This window comes from Rhamphochromis longiceps, linkage group LG20 (genome assembly GCF_057381845.1).
Source record: "Rhamphochromis longiceps isolate RC_006_pf linkage group LG20, R_longiceps_female_GT1.1, whole genome shotgun sequence".
Taxonomy (NCBI): Eukaryota; Metazoa; Chordata; class Actinopteri; order Cichliformes; family Cichlidae; genus Rhamphochromis; species Rhamphochromis longiceps.
The window spans coordinates 20,513,719-20,533,869 of NC_140576.1; the positions used below are offsets into that span (position 1 = coordinate 20,513,719).

The following is a 20,151-nucleotide window of genomic DNA, read 5'->3' on the forward strand; positions in this document are numbered from 1 at the left end:
GTCCCGGGCATTTTGACTAGAGAAATGCCCGCCAGTATAAAGGGAGTGCAGAATTATTAGGCAAGTTGTATTTTTGGGGAATAATTTTATTATTGAACAACAACCATGTTCTCAATGAACCCAAAAAACTCATTAATATCAAAGCTGAATGTTTTTGGAAGTAGTTTTTAGTTTGTTTTTAGTTTTAGCTATTTTAGGGGGATATCTGTGTGTGCAGGTGACTATTACTGAGCATAATTATTAGGCAACTTAACAAAAAACAAATATATACCCATTTCAATCATTTATTTTTACTAGTGAAACCAATATAACATCTCCACATTCACAAATATACATTTCTGACATTCAAAAACAAAAGAAAAACAAATCAGCGACCAATATAGCCACCTTTCTTTGCAAGGACACTCAAAAGCCTGCCATCCATGGATTCTGTCAGTGTTTTGATCTGTTCACCATCAACATTGCGTGCAGCAGCAACCACAGCCTCCCAGACACTGTTCAGAGAGGTGTACTGTTTTCCCTCCTTGTAAATCTCACATTTGATGATGGACCGCAGGTTCTCAATGGGGTTCAGATCAGGTGAACAAGGAGGCCATGTCATTAGTTTTTCTTCTTTTATACCCTTTCTTGCCAGCCACGCTGTGGAGTACTTGGACGCGTGTGATGGAGCATTGTCCTGCATGAAAATCATGTTTTTCTTGAAGGATGCAGACTTCTTCCTGTACCACTGCTTGAAGAAGGTGTCTTCCAGAAACTGGCAGTAGGACTGGGAGTTGAGCTTGACTCCATCCTCAACCCGAAAAGGCCCCACAAGCTCATCTTTGATGATACCAGCCCAAACCAGTACTCCACCTCCACCTTGCTGGCGTCTGAGTCGGACTGGAGCTCTCTGCCCTTTACCAATCCATCCATCTGGCCCATCAAGACTCACTCTCATTTCATCAGTCCATAAAACCTTAGAAAAACCAGTCTTGAGATATTTCTTGGCCCAGTCTTGACGTTTCAGCTTGTGTGTCTTGTTCAGTGGTGGTCGTCTTTCAGCCTTTCTTACCTTGGCCATGTCTCTGAGTATTGCACACCTTGTGCTTTTGGGCACTCCAGTGATGTTGCAGCTCTGAAATATGGCCAAACTGGTGGCAAGTGGCATCTTGGCAGCTGCACGCTTGACTTTTCTCAGTTCATGAGCAGTTATTTTGCGCCTTGGTTTTTCCACACGCTTCTTGCGACCCTGTTGACTATTTTGAATGAAACGCTTGATTGTTCGATGATCACGCTTCAGAAGCTTTGCAATTTTGAGACTGCTGCATCCCTCTGCAAGATATCTCACTATTTTTGACTTTTCTGAGCCTGTCAAGTCCTTCTTTTGACCCATTTTGCCAAAGGAAAGGAAGTTGCCTAATAATTATACACACCTGATATAGGGTGTTGATGTCATTAGACCACACCCCTTCTCATTACAGAGATGCACATCACCTAATATGCTTAATTGGTAGTAGGCTTTCGAGCCTATACAGCTTGGAGTAAGACAACATGCATGAAGAGGATGATGTGGACAAAATACTCATTTGCCTAATAATTCTGCACTCCCTGTAGGAAAAATCATAAAGCCTTTGAATGAAAACAAACACTGTTGTGACAGTGATGTATACTGTCTTGGTGGTATGTATCAATTTATCAATTGTTTGTTATAAGATTCAGATAATTATTTTTTAAAGCTAGACATTTTAAATGAGAATAAGAAAGAAAGGTATTTCTTTGTTCCCCCCCTTTCCCTGTTAATGCCCCACCTGGCCCCCTGGCAACACTTTGCTAGACCCGCCCCTGCACAGTTACCAGCTGTCAGCTACATAGAAAAGGATCCTGGTGTTATTTGTCTCTCAGAAACAGTTCATAACTTCCCTTCAACTTATTCATGTCACCTAAAAGGTAAACCTGTTTCTCCATCACCTGTTCAGCTCTAATGATTCAGTAAGGACATCTCCTGGTTTCATCTTCATATTTCCCTCTCACCAGATAACCAAACCAAGTTTCAAGATGGCGCTGGAGTGACGGCTTCCTCTAGTTACTCTACTTATACCTCTTAGATATAGCGATACAAGATGGATAATGCACTTTTTAAAACTTTCTGGAACCAGCTCCTTCATCTATTCGAGAGCGGAGCTGCTGGCACTAAGAACAAAGGGACAGACCGGCATGCGACACAACATCCCGGCTGAGATAAAGAGGAGCTACAGAGGCTGCAAAGCTGGAGCGAGGAGAGCGGATCACCAGAGGCGATTCAAACCATCAATCCCGACAGTGATTATGGGCAACGTGAACTCGCTACAGAATAAAATGGACGATCTGTGTGCTCTGAACAACCACAGACTATACCGTGAGTGCAGCTTGTTTATCTTCACGGAGATGTGGCTAACCGAGCTAACGCTGCAGGCTAACGTAGACCTATGCGGTTTCACATCCGTGAGAGCCGATAGGGACACGTAGGCCAGCGGAAAAAGCAGAGGTGGGGGACTCATTGTCTACGTTAACAACTGATACTGTAACCCTGGACACGTCTCCGTTAAAGTTTCGGTATGCCGTCCGGACCAGGAGCTGCTAGCTGTTAGCTTGCGGCCATATTATCTACCTCAGGAGTTCAGTCATGTGATCTGTGCGTGTGTTTACATCCCTCCGAGGGCCGACACAGCAGCTGCCTGTGAGAAAATACACACAGTCACAGCAAGACTTCAGACACAAAACCCCGAGGCTTTCATTATTATACTTGGAGACTTTAATCATGCCAAACTGGATTCTACTCTGGCTGCTTTTCACCAGTTTGTGAATTGTCCCACAAGGAGCAACAGGACAATTGACCTACTGTATGCCAATGTGAGAGATGCATACAGAGTCACCCCCCTCCCCCCACTAGGGAAGTCAGACCACAACCTGGTTTACCTACAGCCACAATACACACCCCTCGTCCAAAGGCAGCCTGTCACAACGCGCTCCATCCGGAGATGGACCCCAGAAAAGGAGGATGCTCTGAGAGACTGCTATGACACCACAGACTGGGATGTGCTTCTGAGCCCACATGGTGAGGACATAGAGGGGGCAACACACTGTCTTACAGACTACCTCAACTTTTGTGTGGACACGGTCGCCCCTGCTAAGACGGTACGGTGTTATCCTAATAACAAACCGTGGGTAACACAGGAAGTCCTCAACATGAAGAAGAAGGCTTTCAGGAGCAAAGTGAAGGAGGAGATGAAAGCAGCACCGCAGGAGGTGAAACGCTGCCTGAGGGAAGCAAAGGACACCTACAGGAGGAAGGTGGAGCAGAAGTTGGAGAGGAACAATATGAGGGAGGTCTGGAATGGTGTGAAAACCATCACAGGCCACAACACCAAGAAAAGCACAGTGGGGGGGACTGTGGAGAAGGCAAACGAACTCAACAACTTCTTCAACAGGTTTGACCAGCCCACAACCCCCCCACCCTCACCCTCACCTTTACTACAGAGTCCTCTCCCCACTCTCCTACCTCCCTCGCTTCCCCCCCTTCCTGACACTAAGACACCCCCCTCCTCCAATCCCTCTCTCAGCAGCAAGACATCTTCTCCCCCCCCCCTCGTCCCAAACATCTCCCAGTGTCACAGTGGATCAGGTCAGGAGACAACTGAGGAAGCTTCGCCCCAGAAAGTCAGCAGGCCCAGACAAGGTGTGTCCTAGGATGCTAAAGGCGTGTGCTGCTGAACTTGGGGAGCCGCTACAACGAGTCTTCAATCTCAGTCTGCGACTGGGGAGAGTGCCCGCCCTATGGAAGACATCCTGCATCGTCCCGGTCCCCAAAAGAAAACCGGCCCAATGAGCTGAATGACTTCCGACCGGTGGCACTGACGTCACATCTTATGAAGACTCTAGAGCGGCTCTTCCTCAACCTCCTCCGACCACAGGTACAACATGCCCAGGACCCACTACAGTTTGCATACAAGGCGGATGTCGGAGTGGAGGATGCCATCCTGTACCTCCTGCATAGAGCCCACTCACGCCTGGATGGGGGAAAAGGCACAGTCAGGATCCTCTTTCTTGACTTTTCCAGTGCCTTTAATACCATCCGGCCCTGTATGCTTCAGGAAAAACTGAACAGGATGGAGGTGGACCCCTGCCTGGTGGCTTGGATCTCCGACTACCTCACCGACAGACCACAGTACGTCAGGCTGAAGGACATCACGTCTGACACTGTGGTCAGCAGCACAGGAGCACCACAGGGAACTGTGCTGTCCCCTCTTCTCTTCACCCTGTACACCTCTGACTTCTGCTACAACTCTGAATTATGCCACATTCAGAAGTTTGCAGATGACACAGCCATCATGGGGTGTATCTGGGATGATCAGGAAGAGGAGTACAGAAGTCTGGTGAGGAACTTTGTCGCATGGAGTCACACAAACCACCTTCAACTCAACACCTCAAAGACTAAGGAACTGGTTGTGGACTTCGGGAGGTCCAGAGAAGGTCCACTGCCGGTTCAGATAGAGGGGGAGGAGGTGGAGGTGGTCAACAAGTACCTCGGTGGACAATAAACTGGACTGGTCATGCAACACAGAGCACCTGTATAAAAAAGCCCAAAGCCGACTGTACTTCCTCAGGAGGCTGAGGTCTTTTAACATCTGCGGGAAGCTCCTGAGGATGTTTTACCAGTCAGTAGTTGCTGGAGTACTTTTCTATGCTGTGGTGTGCTGGGGGAGCAGCACAGCAAAGAAGGACTCATCCATGCTGGAGAAACTGATCAGGAAGGCTAGCTCTGTGGTCGGCATGAAGCTGGACACTCTGGTGAGAGTGGCAGAGAAAAGGACACAAAAAAAACTGCTGGACATTATGAACAATGCTGGGCATCCTCTGCACACGGCCATTAACAACCAGAAGAGTCTGTTCAGTGACAGGTTGCTTCTCCCCAAGACAAGAACTAACAGACTTAAAAACTCCTTTGTCCCACACGCCATCAAACTGTTTAACTCCTCTCTGGAGGGGAGAGGGAGGGGAAACAGGTGGACAAAGGAGGGGGGAACAACTAAGCTGTAGTGCCTCTTCACTTCACTGTGCAATACCTTTTGTGCAATACTTTTGTTAATAGGCAATGGTGCAATAGACCTCAATACTTGAAATGTGCAATTCACTTGTATTTTTATTTTTATTCCTATTTATTCTATTTATCCCCTTCGTATATTTTATTTATATTTGTCTCTGTATTTATATATGTGTGTGTGTGTGTGTGTGTGTGTGTGTGTGTGTGTGTGTGTGTGTGTGTGTGTGTGTGTGTGTGTGTGTGTATAATATTCTGTAACTCTGTAACTTCTGTCGGTGCTGTGCTTTTTGGAAACCGAATTTCCCAGAGGAACCCACCCGAGGGATTAATAAAGTTTTATCTTATCTTATCTCTTATCTTAAACCGACATCATGACGAGCAGCTTTCACAGCTGTGGCTCCAGCAAACATCAGCTGATACTAGAAAGTAATATTAAATAAATTCTAACAACAGCTGATCAAGCTTAAACTTGCTGCTGTTGTTTAGCGCGACCTCCGCTGGTTTCCTCTTTCTGGCGCAAAGTGGGTGATAAACAAACAACAGAGAAAAGCCAATCAGCTGATCATTGATCAGTTAAATGATTGAAGTAGAAACAGGAGAGGGAGGGGGAGAGAATGAGAGGAGAAGAGGCAGCTGTGAAGCGAAGACACAGAATAACTCCAGCTTTGTGTCTTTTTGTCGCAGATGCCAACAGACTTAATAAACTGATCCGTAAGGCCAGCAATGTTGTGGGGATGGAGCTGGACTCCCTCAAGGTGGTGTCGGAGAGGCGGATGCTGTCCAAGATAAAGACAATGTTGGATAACACCTCCCACCCACTCCATGACATGTTGGTCAGCCACAGGAGCTCGTTCAGTGAGAGACTGAGATTACCGAAAAGCACCACTGAACGACACAGGAAATCATTCCTGCCTGTGGCCATCTCCCTGTACAACGCATCCACTTAACACACTGTTTGCTGCTACAGCTACACATGTTTCTTTTCCAAATATTTATTTATAAGTGACTTATGTATGTATGTATGTATGTATATATATGTATATATTGTACTATTCTTAGTTAGCGTATTGTCTGTCTTGTCTTAATGTTGGTTTAAAATGGAGCACTGTAACAAAAAATAATTTCCCCCAGGGATCAATAAAGTATTCTGATTCTGATGATTCTGATTTTCATTGTAGCTGAAGTACGGGACAAACTGTTTCTTTTCACCTCAATACAAAACGAGTAATATGTTCTCTGAATATGAGACAATTCCGTTTTTTAGGGGATGGTTGGCAACTCTAATAATTAAACTTATGAACAAAATAAAGTTCAACATCAGTAACATAGCACCCACCCAGCTGTATAGAAACTCCGTCATGCTAGCTAGTACGCGGTACGAAAAAGTCAGCATAACGAAAATAAACTCCAACTAAACTTGGTATCTGACCCAGATAGACTGCAGGTCATAACTTCTTACCTGAAGTTCAGTTCACCTGACACTCGGACCGGCAGCCGCTTCGGGTCTCTCCTCTTGCCTCCCCTTTCCCTCATCCACCTGCTGGCCTCCACCACTTGCTAATGTTATTGAATCTGTGGAAACTCCGCGATAGCCACCACACGAAGTAACAAATAACGAGCCTATCTAAATCCCAGTAACGAGTAACGCGTTCCTGGTTTTGGCATAATAACTAGTTACCGTGCTCGTTACCACTGTAACGTGTTACTTAATAACGCGTTAGTCCCAACACTGATGATAATATATTAAGTAATCCAAAGTATTCAGAATAAACTGAATACGTTACAAAATACATTTTGGGGCATGTATTCTGTAATCTGTAGTGGAATACATTTTAAAAGTAACCTTCCCAACACTGCCTATGAGCAAGCACTTTGTCCAGTGTTCCAACATTTGGAAGAAGGAACTGTTCTCACGACTGAAGAACGGGGGGGGGTTATATATCATCACATCCACCCAAGATTGGGTACCAAGCCCTAAGTGCGATGGAAGAAGGATCACTAAGTGCGAGAACAACTGACCTGGAAGATAGGATTGTGGCGAAGCTTGAAACTTGGATCCTCCATAGCCAGTTACCAAGACTACGTGAAGTACCCTCAGAAGATCTACTAGATGATGTGAATGCAGCACTACGGGTGATATCTACCATGACCATTACCGTGACTAATCAGCTGATCTACACCAAAGCAACAATGATCAGTGTGCTTGGCTACAAGTTCCATAGCCACAAGGAGCAGTACCCTCCATGGAGAAAGAAACTAGAGGCTAAGGTCAAGGCAGCACGGAGGGAGGTTTACCAACTATAACCCACAACGGCAATGTTCAGTGGCAACTGGATCTAAGAGCAGACCACAGTGACCTCCCTGAACAGGTTCCAGTAACCATCACAGTGGCAGAAGAAAGGGTCTCCAGTATGACGAGTTGGACAGCACCAGGCCCCGACATTGTTCACTTCTACTGCTGAAGAAGCTGACTGCATTCCATGAGCATCTGGCAGTACAAATGAACCAGCTGCTTATCAATGAGAGACACCACGAAATGGCTAACCAAAGGCTGGACAGTCCCCAAGAAGCCCCAGAAGGGACTGGTCCCATCCGACTACCGGACAAGTGTACTGACTTCATGAACTAAGTTAATGAAGTTAGTTCTGATGGGTGCTAGAGGAATGCAATGCTCAACAGAGCTCTAGCTGGAGTGCTGAAAAGAAACCTGGGGTTATTGGCTTCTAAATATACAGTGGGGCAAAAAAGTATTTAGTCAGCCACCGATTGTGCAAGTTCCCCCACCTAAAATGATGACAGAGGTCAGTAATTTGCACCAGAGGTACACTTCAACTGTGAGAGACAGAATGTGAAAAAAAAAATCCATGAATCCACATGGTAGGATTTGTAGAGAATTTATTCGTAAATCAGGATGGAAAATAAGTATTTGGTCAATAACAAAAATACAACTCAATACTTTGTAACATAACCTTTGTTGGCAATAACAGAGGTCAAACGTTTACTATAGGTCTTTACCAGGTTTGCACACACAGTAGCTGGTATTTTGGCCCATTCCTCCATGCAGATCTTCTCGAGAGCAGTGATGTTTTGGGGCTGTCGCCGAGCAACACGGACTTTCAACTCCCGCCACAGATTTTCTATGGGGTTGAGGTCTGGAGACTGGCTAGGCCACTCCAGGACTTTCAAATGCTTCTTACGGAGCCACTCCTTTGTTGCCCGGGCGGTGTGTTTTGGATCATTGTCATGTTGGAAGACCCAGCCTCGTTTCATCTTCAAAGTTCTCACTGATGGAAGGAGGTTTTGGCTCAAAATCTCACGATACATGGCCCCATTCATTCTGTCCTTAACACGGATCAGTCGTCCTGTCCCCTTGGCAGAAAAACAGCCCCATAGCATGATGTTTCCACCCCCATGCTTCACAGTAGGTATGGTGTTCTTGGGATGCAACTCAGTATTCTTCTTCCTCCAAACACGACGAGTTGAGTTTATACCAAAAAGTTCTACTTTGGTTTCATCTGACCACATGACATTCTCCCAATCCTCTGCTGTATCATCCATGTGCTCTCTGGCAAACTTCAGATGGGCCTGGACATGCACTGGCTTCAGCAGCGGAACACTTCTGGCACTGCGGGATTTGATTCCCTGCCGTTGTAGTGTGTTACTGATGGTGACCTTTGTTACTTTGGTCCCAGCTCTCTGCAGGTCATTCACCAGGTCCCCCCGTGTGGTTCTGGGATCTTTGCTCACCGTTCTCATGATCATTTTGACCCCATGGGATGAGATCTTGCGTGGAGCCCCAGATCGAGGGAGATTATCAGTGGTCTTGTATGTCTTCCATTTTCTGATGATTGCTCCCACAGTTGATTTTTTCACACCAAGCTGCTTGCCTATTGTAGATTCAATCTTCCCAGTCTGGTGCAGGTCTACAATACTTTTCCTGGTGTCCTTCGAAAGCTCTTTGGTCTTGGCCATGGCGGAGTTTGGAGTGTGACTGTTTGAGGCTGTGGACAGGTGTCTTTTATACAGATGATGAGTTCAAACAGGTGCCATTCATACAGGTAACGAGTGGGGGACAGAAAAGCTTCTTACAGAAGACGTTACAGGTCTGTGAGAGCCAGAGATTTTCCATGTTTGAGGTGACCAAATACTTATTTTCCACCCTAATTTACGAATAAATTCTTTACAAATCCTACCATGTGGATTCATGGATTTTTCTTTCACATTCTGTCTCTCACAGTTGAAGTCAGGGGCGGAGCGTGGGGGTGGCTTACTGGGCTTAAGCCCGGGTTGTTTTGTCAGAAGCCCGGGGTATTTTGGAGTGCAATTTTTTCATAGTTAGATGCCTGGCTGACAACTGTATAAAACAAAAAGTACACACAATATTCGAAGCACATAGTGCACACTGTGGGAATTTACGACTGTGCGTGAATCCCCCCCTGATATTGGTATGATCCAAGCTCAGGCACTAAGCGACTGAGCGAGGGGGCGGGGCAGCTGCTGCCTGTCAGTGCGCTGTTGGAGAGACGGAGCCAGCCATACTAAGGAGAGCTTAAGTTTGACCAGGTACCAAAGCAAATCATTCGTACCGTACAAATAATGTAAATATGACGGTGAATCACGAAAGATTGATATCAAACTGATCACTTGACCCATATTACGTTACTTGCTCTTCAAGTGAATCAACAAATGGCGAAATGAAAAGCCGAACAAATGCTATTTTTTAGAGAGTCTTAGCTTACGTGTGTTTATTTCATATTTTCAGTTCTTACCCTCCCCGACTAAATCGGTTTCAGTTATGTACTGAAATATAAGAATGGACATTAGAGGGTTCTTTCAAAGAAAAACTCAGGTAAATGTTATTTTATATATTATGCTTTGTATGTTGTTCAGTATATTTGTATGCAAAACAAGAGGAATTTCAGTACACAGCAGGATATTCACATTTGTAACCAGATATTTACACTTTAGGGAGAAAACATAAAACATTTTTACTGTACAACATCAATTTAGAGTAAACTTTTGTTTTAGATAAATATTGAAATATCTTTTGAATTAGTTAAATGTCACAATAAAGAGAGACAGAGCTTTCTGTTTTTTTATCACTTTCATCAAATTTAGGAGTACATGTACACTAAGTTTATTGTTAATTAATAAGAAAACTCCAGACGATTCCATTCTGAGCTGAAGAAGCTTCTGATAGGTTAGTAGAGTCCATGTGAGTAAACAGGTGGCACAGCTGTGGATGCATATAAGGCAAAACACAGAGCCTGTTTCTGTGACATGGGAAAATCAAGAGATGTCAACCAAAACACCAGGAAAAGAACTGTGGAGCTCCATAAGTGTGGCTCAATTTTGAATACAATTTGGTGCCATTTGCAATTAAGAAATACAGACGATTTCTCTCTTTACTCTTAAAGTTAACAAATATGTTTTTTATATTTATCAATCTAAAAAAATAAACATTTAGTCTGATTTGATGTTACAATTAAAAAAGTGTTTGTGTTTTTATCTGAAGAGTTTGTAAATATCTGTATATTTGATGATTGTCAGCACAAAGAGGGAGAGAGGAACAGAGAGGGAGAGAGAGGAGAATGAGGACAGAACAGAGATGAACAAGAGCAGGTGAGACACACATGTTAGTCAAATGGTTGTTTACCAAAAGTATCACTGTATCATAGGTACTCATGTATCTCATACCTAGTGTTTCTTTTTAGGTTTGTTATTTTTCAAATTCTATATTTATTAAGTTATGCAGGCTTGTTTGCACAACAAGGCTAAATAATTATATAAACCTTTCTCAATCTAAATATTGTACTTTGGTAAAATTAAAAAATAAATGTAGTGCAGGTCTATGATGATTTTTAGTGCTACTATCATCTAGTTCTGATTCTGGTTCTGTCTTGGTTAAGTCCCAAGTAGTCCTGATTTTGAACTGTTGTAGTCCTGTTTTAATTCTGGATCAGTTCTTAGTCTGGTTGAATTGGGGTTTAGTCCTCGTGTCTTGATACAGCCCTGATTTTGTTCTGCCTTGCTGCTTAATTAAAAAACTAGTTTAAGGTGTTCTGCACATGTGATATATATTTTTCCCTATATGAAGTCATTCTTTTTTGAACAAAACTCAAAACAGAGCCAATTAATCTTTCAGTCATTTCTACCCCCCCCCCCCCCCCCCCCCCCAAGGGAAAAAAAAAATCCCACATGCATACTATCCTTTTGGGCTAAGCCCCGGGTGTTTCAAATGTCTGGCTCCGCCTCTGGTTGAAGTGTACCTCTGGTGCAAATTACTGACCTCTGTCATCATTTTAGGTGGGGGAACTTGCACAATCGGTGGCTGACTAAATACTTTTTTGCCCCACTGTAAATGCATTTTGCCAGAAACACCAGAATCACAAAACTATTTCAACAACCGCCAAACAGCTAAAACAAATGAGCAAATGAGCAACAAACAAGCAAATGAGAGCAGGTAAACAGATTCCGCACAAAGACAAAAACACAGAGCGTGGACCTGAAGGATCAGAATCTGTGAGCTGTTGGTTTTCAGCTCCGACGGCACAACAGCTCACAGATTCTGATGTGATGTGATAACTAAATATTTGGCAAACAGAGAAGGAGAGTATTGGTCAAACAGCTGGAAGCCCTTACTAATACTGCAAGTAGTTAAGCTAGCAAACCTGATTAAAAAAAAAAACACTATACCTATAATTTTTAGCTATTTAAGGAGAATATATGCTTTAATGTATGCTTTAATATATGCTTTCATGTATATTTTGTAATATGCAATAGGTTTCTATGAAGATTATAATGTACACTCTGTACACACATGACTGTGTTAGTTTCCACCCAGACAACGCAGTCATCAAGTTTGCAGATGATACCACCGTGGTGGGGCTCATCTCTGGGGGAGATGAGACGGCGTACAGAGCTGAAGTTCAGATGCTGTCAGATTGGTGTGTAGATAACAACCTGGACCTCAATACCAACAAGGCAAAAGAACTGGTAGTTGATTTCAGAAGGAGGAAGTCTGAGCTGCAGCCTGTCAGCATCAACGGGGAGTGTGTGGAAAGGGTCTCCAGTTTCAAGTTTCTGGGTGTGCACATAGACACAGACCTCCAATGGAGCTGTAACACCTATGCGGTTTTAAAGAAGACCCAACAGCTTCTCCACTTTCTGAGAATCCTCAGAAAAACAGACCTGAAGAAGGAGCTGCTGACCGTCTTCTACCGCTGCTCCATTGAAAGTGTGCTGACATATTACATCGGTGTGTGGTTCTCCAGCTGCACCACAGCACAGAGAAAGGCACTCCAGGGGTCATCAATATGGCCCAAAAAAATCATTAGACATCCTCTTCCCTCCCTGAAGGACCTGTACAGCACTCGCTGTCTCAAGAGGGCACGCAGCATCCTACGGGACGGTACACACCCAGGACACGGGGTGTTTAAGCTGCTGCCATCTGGCAGGAGGTTCAGGCTGCTGAGGTCCTGAACAAATAGACTCAAGGACAGCTTTTACAACAGGCAATAGCCCTGATCAATGCAAATAGCTGATCTGACTGGCTACCTACCTGGACTTTTTTGGGGGGGTTAACAACGGTAAAAACAGTAATAATAATAATATTTATATCTGTAACAAGGTGCAATAATAATTAATGTGCAATAATAACAGTGTGCAATACAAATTATTGCACATTATTCTAATTTTTTATTACTAAGTTATTATACTGTGTTGTGTTGTTTGTGTTGCGTTGTGATGTGTCGTATCGTGTTGTGTTACATGTAGTGCCGACGTAGGACAGTTTTCCAATTTCATTGTACTATTGTACTATGTATGACTGTGCAATGACAATAAAGAGTTATCTATTATCTATTGAGCAAAATGATCAGTTAGCAGCAGCAGACCATGATCGTGGGCCACCAACCACTACCAACACACACAACACCAAAAGAGTGCCAGCAGTGAGTTAGAAAGTCAATAATTAATGTTCATTGTAATAAAAGAACATCAGTGCAACAGTGTTGTTATGTGAGAAGTTATTAATAGTTTCTGAGTGAAGCTCTCAAAATAAGATGGTGTCCTTATTACTTGTCATGAGGACACAGTCACTATGACAGAAAAACAGGATATAAAATGTCACCACACTAATTCTTTAACATCTATTGTCACAGAACAGATTATTATATATCCAATCATACAGATTAATAAGAAGACACTACATTTGACAGACAGACACAAAGAAGTCAACAATTTGGTTTATATACCCAAACACAGAGAGGCAAGCAGTCACTAGAATAAATGTAGTTTTTAGAAAGCTGACATTAATGCTTAGCATATTTTCTCTCAGACTGGTAAATGTTGCCCCTCCCTGGTTCAGCTGGTGATAGGTTCTCTTTTATGATAGATGTTATGTGACATGTTGTGTGTGGGTTGTATATGTGTGTTTTAGTTATGGGGAGAAGATAAGTAAGGCATGTCAGTTAAGTAGCTTGTGGGCATAGAAAGGAAACTGTCACTACTGTGATGATGAATGAGAGAGAAAGAAGAGCACCTTTGGGTGGGCAGGTCTGTCTGCCAAAATGCCAGTCACCTAGACAGCATGCGGGGGAGCAAATGCATGTATTTGTGTGTGTGTGTTTCACAGGGGCTTAGAAGGCCCTGCAAAGGGAGCTGTTTTTTTCCTGTCAGGTAGGTTTATACCTTAAATCCCTGTTAAGCAGTCACACTGAGAGTTTTCTGCCTCTGAGATAAAGCCTGATAACACATAGGAACAAACAGAAATTCGCACGGGCAGTCATGTCAGCTTTTTTGACATTATGCACTTTAATCTGTCAGGAGCTTCCTGAAACAGAAGAGTAAGTTGTGGTGTGAAAAAGTATATGCCCCCTCCTCAGTCCTTATTTTTCCATGTTTGTCACAATCTAATGTTTCAAATCATTAAAAAACTGCAAATATTAGCATACATTCACCCCCCCCCCACCCCTCCACACCCCCCACCCCCGCACGCACGCGCGCACACACACACACACACACACACACACACACACACACACACACACACACACACACACACACACACACACAAATGCAGTTCCTAAATGAAGGTGTTAATTATTACAGCAAAAAAACTGTAACCAAGCATTGGCAATAACGTTTTTTCCCCCTAATAATAAAAGCCTACATTTATTTTCATTTGTGTTATCTTTGACTAACTTTTAAATTTGTTTGATGATCTGAAACATTTAAGCATGACAAACATACAAAAAACATAACTGGAAGGGGGCAAACACTTTTTCACAGAACTGTAAATGCCAGAAGCAAGCTATTAAATCTGTCTGTAAAAAGGAAGAATGGGGTGGATGGTCATGTCCATACCCTAAATGTCATATTAGACAATGACCATAGAAAATCTTCTTTTAACTGATAGAAATTTGAAGGGAAACATCTAAAAACCCAGGACAAAAAAAACCCATTTTAAATCTTTCAGTTAAAAAATGTAAAACATAAGTAAACCAATTTTTCAGCATCTCTGTGAAAAAGGATGTTTCAATTTTAGAGAAATTGTACAAATGCAAGAAACCAGTACTACATATTATTCATGTCTGTGGGATAAGAGAACTGAAGGAAGAACTAAACTAAAGCAACTGAGAACTAGGTACAATGAGTAATTATTTAAACTGAACTTCAAAATAGCTGGGTAATAGACCCAGGACCATGACACAATGCCATAATTGTAGTAGTAGTAAGCTCCGCATCACAATTATGGCAAAGGTGTAAACCTGATGAGCACCTGGATGAGCACTTCCTTTCCTCAGTGAGAACACTGAAGATGGGTTCTTGCAGCATGCTAGTGACCCAAAACATTCAGTTCAATTCAACTGTAATTATATAGCACCAAATCACAACAACAGTCTCCTCAGGGTGCTTTATATTGTAAGGCAGACCCTACAATAATACATACAGAGAAAAAAACAACAATAATATGATCCCCTATGAGCAAGCACTTTGGCAACAGTGGGAAGGAAAAACTCCCTTTTAACAGGAAGAAACCTCCAGCAGAACCAGGCTCAGGGAGAGGCAGCCATCTGTTGTGACCGGTTGGGGTGAGAGAAGTAAGACAGGATAAAAGAAATGCTGTGGAAGTGAGCCATATATTAATGACAAAAAAGATTCAATGCAGAGAGGTCTATTAACACAAAGTGAGTGAGAAAGGTGACTAAAGAATAATTACTGAATGCATCATGGGAATCCCCCAGCAGCCTATTGCACACCTATTGCAGCATAACTAAGGGAGGATTCAGGGTCACCTGATCCAGCCCTAACTATATGCTTGAGCAAAAAGGAAAATTTTAAGTGTAATCTTAAAAGTAAAGATAATGTCTGTCTCCTGAATCCAAACTGGAAGATGGTTCCACAGGGGAGGGGCCTGAAAACTGAAGGCTCTGCCCCCCATTCTACTTTTAAATACTCTAGGAAACACTGTTAAATGTTCAGTTTCTATGCCATATGTTAAAACAAGATCTAGAGTGTGATTAAAGTGGTGGGTGGGTTCTTTTACATTTTGACAGAAGCCAATTGAGTCTAGTAACAGATTAAATGCCATGTTGAGGCTGTCATTTTTAGCATCTTCATGGATGTTAAAATCACCCACAATAATTATTTTATCTTAGTTAAGCACTAAATCAGATAAAAAGTCTGAGAAATCTGACAGAAACTCTGTGTAAGGCCCAGGTGGATGATAGATTATTACAAATAACTGGTTTCTGAGTTTTGCAGCTGGGGTGGACAAGGCTAAGCATCAGGCTTTCAAATGAATTAAAAGTCTGTCTGGGTATTTGGTTGATTAATAGGTTGGTGTGAAAAATTGCTGCCAAGCCAACCCCTCTGCCTGTGCCTTGAGGATTCTGATAGTTAGAATGCCTCGGGGGTATTAATACATTTAAGCTAATATAATCATCCTGCTGTAACCAGGTTTCTATAAGGCAAAGTAAATCGATTTATTGATCAATTATTAAGTCATGTACCAACAGAGACTTGGTAGAGAGAGACCTAATGTTTAATAATCCACATTTCACTGTTTTACTCTTTGGTGCAGATGTGGATACTGTATTGTTCTTTTTTTATGATTTTTTTTTATGTTTAAGTAATTTTTTGCTGGTTTTGAATTTGATTTTTATCTGTTTGGGAGCTGACACAGTCTCTAAGGGGATGAGGTTTTGGTGGGATAACAGGAGAAGAGAAGCTGCAGAGAGACATGTAAGACTACAACTCTGCTTCCTGGTCCCAACTCTGGATACTCATGTTTTGGTTTAATAAATTTGGCCAGATTTCTATAAATGAGAGCTGCTCCATCCAAAGTGGGATGGATGCCGTCTCTCCTAACAAGACCAGTTTCCTCCAGGAAGTTTTCCAAGTACCTATAAAGCCCACATCATTTTTTGAAGACCACTCAGGTAGCCAGCAATTTAAGGAGGACATACAGCTAAACAAACTACAGAGTCCAACATCGGTGTGATTGCAGCCATTCCCCAACTCTCTGTGAATGGCAAGGCAAGGCAAGGCAAGTTTATTTGTATAGCACAATTCAACAACAAGGTGATTCAAAGTGCTTTACAGAGACATTAGAAACAAGAACAAATAAAAAGCATGATTTAAAATTGATTAAAACAAGCAAATAACCTAACTAACTAATTAACAAACAAACAAACAAACAAACAAACAAAACAGTATATAAAATCAAAACAGATAAAATCAGAACAGTAGATAAAATCAGTAGTTAAATGTAAGTTTTGAAATTTAAGCTTAAAGTGTGGATTTGGTGCTTTATTCAAATGCAGCTGAGAACAGGTGAGTCTTCAACCTGGATTTAAATAAACTGAGTGTTTCAGCTGATCTGAGGCTTTCTGGGAGTTTGTTCCAGATATAAGGAGCATAAAAGCTGAATGCAGCTTCTCCGTGTCTGGTTCTGACTCTGGGAACTGATAAAAGACCGGATCCAGATGACCTGAGGGATCTGGATGGTTCATACTGGGTCAGGAGGTCATTGATGTATTTTGGTCCTAAACCATTCAGAGCTTTATAGGCCAGCATCAGAACTTTAAAGTCTATCCTCTGACGGACAGGCAGCCAGTGTAAGAACCTCAGAGCTGGACTGATGTGGTCCACTTTTTTGGTCTTAGTGAGGACTCGAGCAGCAGAGTTCTGAATGAGCTGTAGTTGTCTGACTGATTTTTTAGGTAGACCTGTAAAGATGCTGTTACAGTAATCAAGCCTACTAAAGATGAATGCATGGACTAGTTTTTCCAGGTCCTGTTGAGACATCAGATCTTTTATCCTTGATATATTCTTGAGGTGATAGTAAGCTGACTTTGTTATTGTCTTAATGTGTTTTTCTAAGTTTAGGTCTGCATCCATCACTACACCCAAATTTCTCGCCTGGTTTGTGGTTTTTAGATGTATAGATTGAAGTTCTCTGGTGACCTGTAATCGTTTTTCTTTGGCGCCAAGGACTATTACCTCAGTTTTGTTTTTGTTTAGCTGGAGAAAATTGTGGCACAACCAGTCATTGATTTCCTCAATGCATTTACCAAGAGCCTGTACAGGGCCTCGGTCTCCTGGTGACATTGTGATATATATTTGTGTGTCATCTGCATAGCTGTGATAGTTTATTTTGTTGTTGTTTATAATCTGTGCCAGTGGGAGCATGTAGATGTTAAACAGAAGGGGTCCCAAGATGGAACCTTGGGGAACTCCACATGTGATACTTGTCTGCTCAGATGTGAAGTTACCTATTGATACAAAGTATTTCCTGTTTTCTACGTATGTTTTGAACCAGTTTAGTACAGTTCCTGAAAGACCTGTCCAGTTCTCCAGTCGTTTGAGTAATATGTTGTGGTCAACTGTATCAAATGCTGCACTGAGATCCAGTAAAACTAGGACTGACATTTTTCCACTGTCTGTATTCAGACATATGTCATTAAACACTTTGGTCAGAGCGGTTTCAGTGCTGTGGTTCTGTCTAAAACCTGACTGGAAGGCATCGTAGCAATTATTCTGTTTTAAGAAGTAACTGAGCTGTTGAGAAACTGCTTTTTCAATGATCTTACTTAAAAACGGGAGATTTGAGATCGGCCTGTAGTTGTTCATTTGTGTCTTGTCAAGATTGTCCTTTTTCAGTATAGGTTTGATTACAGCAGTTTTTAGTGATTCTGGAAACACACCTGATAATAAAGAAAAGTTGACGATCTGTAACAGGTCTGACTCTAAAGTCTTTGAGACCTTTTTGAAAAAACTTGTTGGCAGGACATCTAAACAGCAGGAGGAGGAGTTCAGTTTACCTAAGATGTCCTCCAGGTCTTTGCTGTTAATAGGTTGAAACTGTTTCATGGTGTTTAAACAGTTTTTTGGTGGACACAGTACATATCCTGGATCTGCTGTTGATGTACCAATTGCTTGTCTAATTTTTTGGATTTTTTCAGTGAAGAATTTGGCAAAGTCATTGCAGGCCATGGTCGAATGAAGTGGTACTCATGGCCATTGATTGGTGGTCACTGATCAGTGGTCACTGATCAGTGGTCACTGATCAATGGTCACTGATCAATGGTCACTGATCAATGGTCATGACAATATGCATATTAATGACCATGAAACTGACCTCATGGCCCATTGTTAGTCAGTGGTGCTAGTGTCAGTCATTATGCAAATGTGCTATTTATAAGGTTGGGGAAACCTGCAGTCAGCTGAGACTGCAGAAGTCACTTGGATGAGTGACGAAATGTTTCTTCCACTGAAAACCTTACATCCAGATGATCAGAATCAACTTTTGGGGATCTTCTTACCTGGATGATTGAGCATGCATCAAGACAGTGTAAGGGACTATTTCAGTTACTACTAACATCCCAGACAGCAGCTAACGTTAAAGATCAAGTCACTTGGTTTCATGCTAGTCATTGCAAGAGAATTTCAGAACACCAATCATACCCCAAAGTGGTTAAAAAGAGTACTACATTGATGTTGAGCAAGACATGCTCTACCGCTTTAACCTATGTTGGAACAAAGAGAGAGAGAGAGATGAAAAAACACAATCCTCTAACAAGGGCTCATCAATGGAACACAGACAGCACCTGATTAAACAACAAGTCAGATGTGACCTGAAATGTTCCTCGTGTTTTTCAGTTCTGGTGGCACTGGATGTGACTTTTCTCATAATTTTTTACACGACAGACATTCCCACGACATCACAAACACAGGAAAAGCTGGCATTAATAATTAAGGCATTCCTTCCAGTAAAGTTTTAAACCTTTACCTAGTCTTATGTCAAACATAACGTATGAGAACAGCATACCAATTTCACAACCAAACAAATTACCTCAGAAACCTTTGTATCAGACCCTTATTTTCCTGATGCTGATTACAGCTGTAAGATGCTTTGTGATACTGTCCATACTGTAACATGTGACCTATGTTTGCATCAGCCACTAGATGGCACTGTGTTACTGCAGAGTATGTATTTTACCGGCGAGCAAGAAGCACCGGGAAAAATGGAAAAAGAAAATGAAGTGGGATCGGAGCAGAGACTGGTGTGTGCGTGCATTTAATAAGAAGCTTGGTATAAAGACAAAGATAATACATGGTGTCAGAGTAGCGGTTTTCTAAGCAATCCCTCACCGTCGGACAGCGCAGACATGGAGGCTTATGGCGTTCCCACACCGTGCATGGATTGGGACTCTAGCAACCTGCCCGAGGCATGGCGGCGCTTCAAGCAGCACGCCGAGTTAATGTTCACTGGTCCTCTTTCAGGGAAGGAGGAGGCAGACAAATGCAGCTACCTTCTTCTATGGGTCGGTGAGAAACGACGGGTGGCAATTAATACAATACAAAATACTACATAGCGTGCACTATACAGGTCATCAGATGTTCCAGATGGGCTTTACATCTTCCAACAACTGCTCACACTGTCAAAGCAATACACCAGACAATTACATCCACGCTCTTTGGTTCTGTCCACCAGTGCAGAAGTTTTGGTGCGGGATATGTGAAGACTTATCAAAGTGTCTGAAATGTAAAATTCCATGCTCCCCTTTAGTGTGATTGTTGGGCAA

General features: G+C 42.5%; 1 protein-coding gene and 1 long non-coding RNA gene across 4 annotated transcripts in view; one reads left to right on the forward strand and one right to left on the reverse strand.

Moving 5' to 3' along the window:
* The window catches only part of LOC146645201 (paired box protein Pax-7-like), a 145,066-nt gene that overhangs the window by 33,495 nt on the left and 91,420 nt on the right, over positions 1 to 20,151 (reverse strand). The window lies entirely within an intron of this gene.
* LOC146645202 (uncharacterized) lies at positions 9,315 to 10,648 on the forward strand. Its single transcript, XR_014909159.1, has 3 exons — positions 9,315 to 9,622; positions 9,822 to 9,908; positions 10,610 to 10,648. It is a non-coding gene; the product is annotated as an uncharacterized LOC146645202 (long non-coding RNA).